Here is a 7,703-nt window from a genome sequence, read left to right on the forward strand (position 1 = left end):
GCTTCTTCAGCCAGCTACTTCCATTGGAAGAAGTGGTGAGTGATTCAGTCCTCTCAGGCTAAATGTACTCTCCCTTTTATGCTTTTTCTTAACTGTTATTGCATATGGGTACCTCTTGGAATTACGTAATGCACGCACGTCAGTGCAAATCTATCATGCTCCAAACTTTAAAGGAGAGGAATCAATTGAAATTTACTTGGAAAAATGATAAATGAAAAAGAAACATGGTGAAGAAATGTAGTGACAGAATTCACAATTACAGCCTTTTTACCTTTGTATAATGTTTAGATTAGGCTGCAGCTCAGTAGAGACTTCAGAATATTTACCTTAACTTTCCCCTTCACATGACAAACAGTTCTTTTGAGTCTCGCATTCAAAATTAGGCCTTAAACCATATGTTTTCTCCAAAACAAGGACACTGCTATCAAAAGCGGTACTTCAAATAAGTATTATCAAATTTGTTTCCTCTTAAAAGTAGTGTGGCAATATTTAACTAAATTTTTGCCAATCCGTTTCTAATCCCACTTAGATATCAAATTTCTGTATAATAAAAAAGATGGGGTATTTTCCCTTTACAGACCTTAATAATTTAAAATACGCCTTTCTACATTCTTACACGGCAAACAAACTTTACCTAAATGCCCCCTAAAGATGCATTAAAAGAGAACAGGATCAAACCAAGAACCTGACTTAGGAAACAGTAAATCTTCTGTCCCGTGCTAACCCCCTGCAGCTCTCTACAGTCCTCCTGTAACTTTCCTTGGGGTCCTAGACCGTGGTGGAACCCACCTCACGCTAAGGGGAAGCTAGATGCAGAAATCTGTGAAGCCCCTGAAGTCCAGGCACCAGAGAGGAAAATATGAGCTTCCTATATTGTCTCTGTTTCAGAATGTCATTACTGGAATTCTTCAAGACTTTGTTTCTTAACTTTGAAAGTCCTTCTCATCTTGACTTTGCAAGGCTATTTATGTGCGTACACATAAAATAGTTTCCCTAAAGCTTTTAGTTATGTCATACCAGAATTTCCACTAAAAAGGTCATCAGAACTGAATGCTTATAGCTTTTAGCCACACGAAACAGCATTGTGGTTTCTTGCCTCTACTAAAAACATGTGTTACATCTGTATTTCCAATTCTGCGAGTCCTATTAAAGAGAAGAATCAGTTAACTTGTGCATTATCCAATTGACATACAAATCCTGTATTAAAAGCCTGGCTTGAGCTAACAAAAGTCACAAAACACGACAGAGGCTATTGAACAAAATAAGTATCCAGTTCCAGCCAGGTAAATCTAGAATAACAGCTCTGAAACAGAGTCACCATGGTGTAAAGCCTGAAGTAATTGGGAGCAGAACCTGGCCACCTGGCATTTACTCACTTCACTAAACCTAAAGCCCTGGAAGGGTCAAACAATGAATAACTACATAATTTGTAAGAAGAAATGTCTAGAAACCCAGGATACAGAGGTGAAATGAGGATAAATGCTTTGCTTCCATGCTGAACTTTCTGGATTTTGTTAGTCTAAGCCAGGCCATGGATATTGCTTTAATATGCCATGAATGTTTTCAGTGTGAAATTCCATTCATTTAAAAAGAAGACGTGATTCATACAGAATTCACATGGCAGGCCCTGGAATTTTAAAGTAGCTTGAATATAACATCCAGATGTATAAACCTTTAAACAACTTTTGCTGGGGTTTCTTTTTTCTAGATAATAAATGTAGTTGTTTCAAAAATGGACTGTGAATACTTGGAAACTTTAAGATTTGTTTCTATAGCTAGTTCATGCATTTCAGAATAAATATTAAGGGCTGAAATCTGAAAAGTGAGGAGGTTGTTCACAGTAGTAGTCTCTTCAAGGCTTAGAAGCTTTTGTAGGGTTGTACTTGCACCTCACGTGTGGCAAAGCATACCTAAAGTATGTGGAAAATTCCTCAAAACTGTTAAAGTTACAGAGAGTACATGCTTAAATGGATGTTATTTAAAAATTTAAAACCTTAATTAAGCTTCGTAATATTACTTGTAAGTATGTAAAACGAAACCCCCACCAAATAACGCTGCCACACTATGTTAGCCCTGGAGCAAACCTGCATTCACAAGCACCCAGAGTCGAGAGGAATCGCCCGAAAACCCCAAAGCTGAGAAAAGTTCACCTCTTCAGCAGAAGATAACGCAACTAAACGGAATTGCCCCGAGCCAGCAACCACCGCCCGTCCACCTGAGAGGCGGGGGTGGAGAAGCCCGCCTGCCCGGCTTCGGGCGAGGAGGAGGGAAGCCCGCTCAGCTAGCTCCCTCCCTCCCTTTTGCAGGTGCCCAGGGGCAACCCTGGCCCGCCCGGGGCAACGCGGGGCGGCCACGCCGGGAGCGCGCCGGCGGCGGAGCGGAGCGCGGCGCCTCCCGCTGCCGGGGGCGCCCGGGCGGGCGACGGCGGCTGCTCGGGGCGGGCAGCGCAGGGAGGACAGCCGGCACAGCCCGCTTCGGCGCCCGCAGGCGGTTCCCTACCTTCGCCCCTCGCCGCCCACGGCTGGGGCCGCGACGCGTTAAGCCCGGCGGCGGTCTTCTCCGGGATGCGGAGCGGGTGGGACAGCAGGAGCGGTAACTCGCGGGAAGGCGGCCGGGGGAGCTGCTGCGAACCCCCGGTCGGCGCTGGCGGCCTCCTGCCCTCGCTCTTCTCCGCCTCACGCATCTGCCTGCCGGCCGAGGCGGCGGCCGGCGAGTGGGGCGCTGGGGCCGGCGCCCCCCTGCACGCCCGCCCGCCCCGCCGCTGCGGGCGGAGAGCGGAGGAAGCGGCGGCCCCGGGCAGAGCCGGGGGCGGGGGGTGCCCCCGCCGCCCAGGCCGCTGCCGGCGGAGCGAGTCCGGGCGGCGCTGCCGCCGCCGCCTCTTACAAAGGGCAAATTCATTTCACGTTTCCCGAGCGCAGCGGTGGCAGGGCTCGGTGCCGGGCGAGTCCCGCGGCTACCGGACGGTTGGGCGGGGGGAGGAATCTCACTCCGAAAAGAAAAGCCTCTTGTCTTCTGGAAGATGTCAGATTATATCACGTCGTATTACCAAGATCACCTCAGATTATTAGAAAGCGACAAAGCTTTCATGTTTCTCGGGTTTGGTTGTTCGTGTGGTGTTTTTTTTTTTTAACACAGGTTGCCACTAACTACGGGCAACATGCGTGGAAAAGCCCCAGTTTCACTTTGTAGCCCAACTTGATGATGAGCAAAGTGCCACCTTGTGCAAAGCAGAAATATCCCTGGAAACGTTTTCCATTTCCAATGGGTTTAAAAACATGTAATTGAAAGTTATGAACTGTACCAAAACCTACCGATCTGTCAAGTAAAAATTTACAGACTCAGACCTTAAAGCCCAAATGAATTGACAGTGTTTCTTTTTCTAACCTGTGAGTTACATAACATTTGCATGGTTAACTGGCACATACACACACTATTCATGGCAAAACTCTCTCAGAAGTAGCAGGAGGCCAGTAACTGAGTGAGCATTCACCGCAGCTCAGATCCTGTCCTCGCGGTATGTCACAAAGGAAACTGTCCTGCTAAGGTTTCTCGAACAGTGAGCGGCATCTGGGACCTCGAGATGGAAGCCCTTTTACCACCCTGGTCCTCAGCATCAGCAGAGGGATGCAGGAGAGTTCACAGGGCTATCGTCTGCGAGAGCTACGTGGCAGCGGTTCAGAGTTCCCGGACTGTACCTAAAGATCTAAACACTAGATCTAGTACTAGATCTAAATACTTTATAGAAGACGTAACAGCCGTGCATGCTTTGGCTGAACATACAGTTGTAGACTTTGTTAAACACACACAAAGCAGTAATTTTCAAACCCTGCAGAGTAAGATTTAACTTCATGGTAATGGGAAGGTTAACAGAAATCCGAGCGCGGAGCTCAGCCTGACAGAGTACAGCATTGTCATTCACACACAGATGGAACATGTGACTTTATGTGTTATTTTGATTCATTGCCTATCTCTGATGCTTCTTACTACTTTACAGTTTTTTGCCCTGAAGCAGGGTCCATATAGAGATTTCTAAAATACAGTGAAACTGCTTAGGCCAATTCATATCAATTACTCATTTCACGTTTGCAAGAATTTGTATTTACAAGGACAACTCTTCAAGCTTCGTAAGGGTAAGAAACAGATGACAAGTGTGGATGATGCCACAGACCGCTAATCCTTAAACACTTAGATGGGAAATGCAAAGGGGAACACACAGGATGTCAGGAGTGAGCAGGACCCCCTTCAGAAACACTCTGCAAATCAGGTATTCTTACTACTCAATAAATGTAAAATACCTTGCACAAATACGCAGTGAAGCCTTGGATGTTATTAATCACACCATAACTTAACCACATACTGCTCAAATAGTTTTCACGTTTCTCTTGCCTTGTAAATTGTTTTAATTAGCTCAATTATCAGTTCATATTTAGATTCCTGCTTTCAGGAGCAATTATATAACCCTTAGATTCAAAAGCCATATAATGCTTCTAACGCTCATAAAGACGTACTTGGCATTTACACAGGACTTTTCTCAGCATTTCATAGACAAGCCAGTTTGACATTTCTAGGAAATGCATAGTCACATGACTGTTACAGAGACAATGAAGCGTGCACGTGTATTTACATGACTCATACAAGAACACAAAGCAACAGTACCAACATTATTAAAAAGTAGCATCCCATAATTTGTCGCTGTGGTATTTTACTCTATGGATAAAATTCCTAACGAGAGTTACTGAGTACTTACTTTGACGCAGGGCACTTTCTCTGCAATCTACAGATGACCTTTTCTGTGATTTTGCCCACAGCAGATCTGCTAATTCCTGCACTAATGGCAGGAGACTGCAGTAACCAGTCACTTCGGAAACGAACTAAACGCAATCCTGAGGGACTTTGTACACTCTGTGAAGCCCACACTTCTATTCCCAAAAAAAGCTACTCAAAAACTGCCGTGTGCTCTGTACTGAAAGCCAGTCAACATTGCCTGCTAACGCAAGCTGCTCTGAACTAGCTGAAAAGCTGTTTATATTAATTAACAGAGGCTGGTAACCATGGTTAAAATTGCACTGCCTCATGCACTCCAACTGGTAATGTATCTTCAAACATACCAGCTTCTTCTTACAGCACCTTCAAACCATTTTTCACTATCTAATTCTACTGAGTTACAATGTCTAAGAAACATACCCTTTGATATCTAAAAGCCAGCCCAAGGTACCTCCAGGGTAACTATGTTTTATGGAACTGGTGTTTGCAGATGGAGCTAGCCATCAAAACTAAGAGTGTCCTTAACATTGCAACTATGGCAGTAGAAGAGCAGCCTCTCCGTGACGGAACAAGAGGAGCAACTGTAGTAAGCAGCTCTCGCATTAACTCCAAGAACCTCTTAGAATCACTTATCCCTTTCCAATGTAGCCTTCTTCCAGAACCAAGGTTTTTAAGTTGCATTTAGTACCTTTCACTACACTGTGTAAACACCTTAGATAACGCTTACATTTTATAACAATGTAATTATCTCATCCAGGTCTTTCAACTCTTGGCTGAAACCATATGATTAAGTTAACTTCATCAGGTTGGGGGGAGAAAAGGCAGCAATATAGAAGTGTCGATACAGTGAAGCATCCCAAAGCAGTGTACTGATAACAAGCATTCTCACTCATAGTAAAATTGAGAAGATAAACCAGTTTTGGTCTCTTTTCTTGAATTTAGCAATTTCTCTTTAACACATATCTGCAATTTTCTCAAGTTTGCCCCCTCCTTCTCCCAAATTCTAGCTTTGCAGATTTTTTCTAAAAGTCTTTTTAATCCGTATTGTCTCAATCTTGTCTGGGAGATGCAAAAACCAATTCTTAAACTGTTAACAGCATACTGAAACTACTCCATAAACTTATAAATCAAAAATATGCTATGAAGGGCAGATGTTTCAGAAAATAGAGTCAAGAAGAGTTAGTTATCATAGCTGTTGAAGTTCTGCCAGAAGAAACCTGTGACAAAATGCAATTTACCTGCACTGAGCGTATCAGTTCCTAAAATATTGGATTCAGCCTATCTTAAGGGTCTGCCTGCTACCAAAGTGATACATCTTCACTATAAGGATCAAAGAAGCCTTATCTTCTCTTTCTCTTCAAGATGCAGCTCTAATGTGATATGTGTAGGACATATAGTTTAATTAGGTAAATCATCTCCACTGGGTAAACACATCCCTCTTTACAAAATGATGGTCTAATTTGTCATCACAACCTGAAGCACAGCCTTTGGATGTCTTCTGTCATGACTCTGAACTAATCCAAACCCATTCATCTTATAGGAAGTAGTCTGTTGTCTTCAAACATCTGTCTTGTGCCATTTGTGTAGCCCATGGCTTAATGACGAGATATTTTTGTCTCTGTATTGTGTGTTAACTTCAGGCTTGTCTAATTACGTATTGTTGGCAAATAACTTACATTTTCCCTTTTAAGACCACCACCATCTGCGATTGCACCAGCTTTAAAAACTTTTAACAAAGGAGTCTGCGTCTCTGTTGCCTAAACTGGGTGGTGATCAATGTACACTCCCCAGACTTTACTTTTGGACACAGTATATGAATTGTATTTCCTAAGTATTTTCCTATTCCAGATTCTATTATTTTCTAATATTTATATTTTGCAATATTTGTATCACACGTATTTCCCAGTTTTATTACTAATTCTACGTGCCTATGCTTTACAGACGCCCGAGAGTAACAATTCACACCACTGTGCCATTTTTCTCATTTCCTCTCTCTTCTTCCCCCTTTACCTGGTCCCTCCCCCGGGAAGAGCCACCCCCCTACAGCTACTCACGGTAGCCAAACAGCTGCTGTCGGTACAACGGGGCTTCGAGATGTCAGCACTGACTACTTCGGGCTACTTTCTCCTCCAACGTATTTTCTGAGTACTCCTGACGCCTGCTAAAGGCACGTTAAGCCCAGCCAGGCCTCCTCTCGGGTTTGAAGACTATGTCTTAAGCCCTGGCAGGCCGCAGCGCGGGGAGGAGGCCGCGGCCTTTGCTCTTTCAGGGGCCACCTGTGACCCCCCACACTCTACAGGGGTAAGGAGGAGACCTCCCTCTTCAGCCCCGGCTCCTACTTCAACGGCTGTTTTCTTCCGGCGGCCGCAACCCCTCAGCACCGCGGCCGCCGCCCTGCACTTCTCCGGCACCCGCAGCCGGAGGGAGACGCGGCCGTTACGGTGAAGCGGGACCGCCAAGCCCTTCCCGCCCGCAGGGGAACGAAGGAGGCAGGACCGCAAGGGTGCACGGGAGGGAAAGGGGGCTTTGAACCAGTACCCGCGGAGAGCCACCAGCCGACAAAGCGCCGGCGGCGGCGGGAACGGCGGCGGGGCAGCCCGGCCCCTCACACACCCCGCTCCCTCCTCAGCGGAGGCAACAGCCCTGGCGGAGGCGCGCGCTGCCTCCCCTCGCCGCGCGCGGCCTGACGTCACCGCGAGGCGGCACCGGCCGGCGGGCGCGCGTTACGCACACCCCGCCACAACAGCCCGCCCTGCGCGCGCACCCTCCCCTCCCCTGCGGCCGCCTCCCCGCGCCGGCCGGGCTGCGGGCGCTGATTGGCCGTCGCCTTCCCGCTTCCTTCTCCCCGTCCGAGAACCCGCCATTTTGAAAACCTTGTTGATTCCAGGAGAGAGAGAGAGAGTGACCGACGCGGGACGCGGAGCGCGCGCCTCAGGGGG

Source organism: Gavia stellata, chromosome 3 (genome assembly GCF_030936135.1).
Source record: "Gavia stellata isolate bGavSte3 chromosome 3, bGavSte3.hap2, whole genome shotgun sequence".
NCBI lineage: Eukaryota > Metazoa > Chordata > Aves > Gaviiformes > Gaviidae > Gavia > Gavia stellata.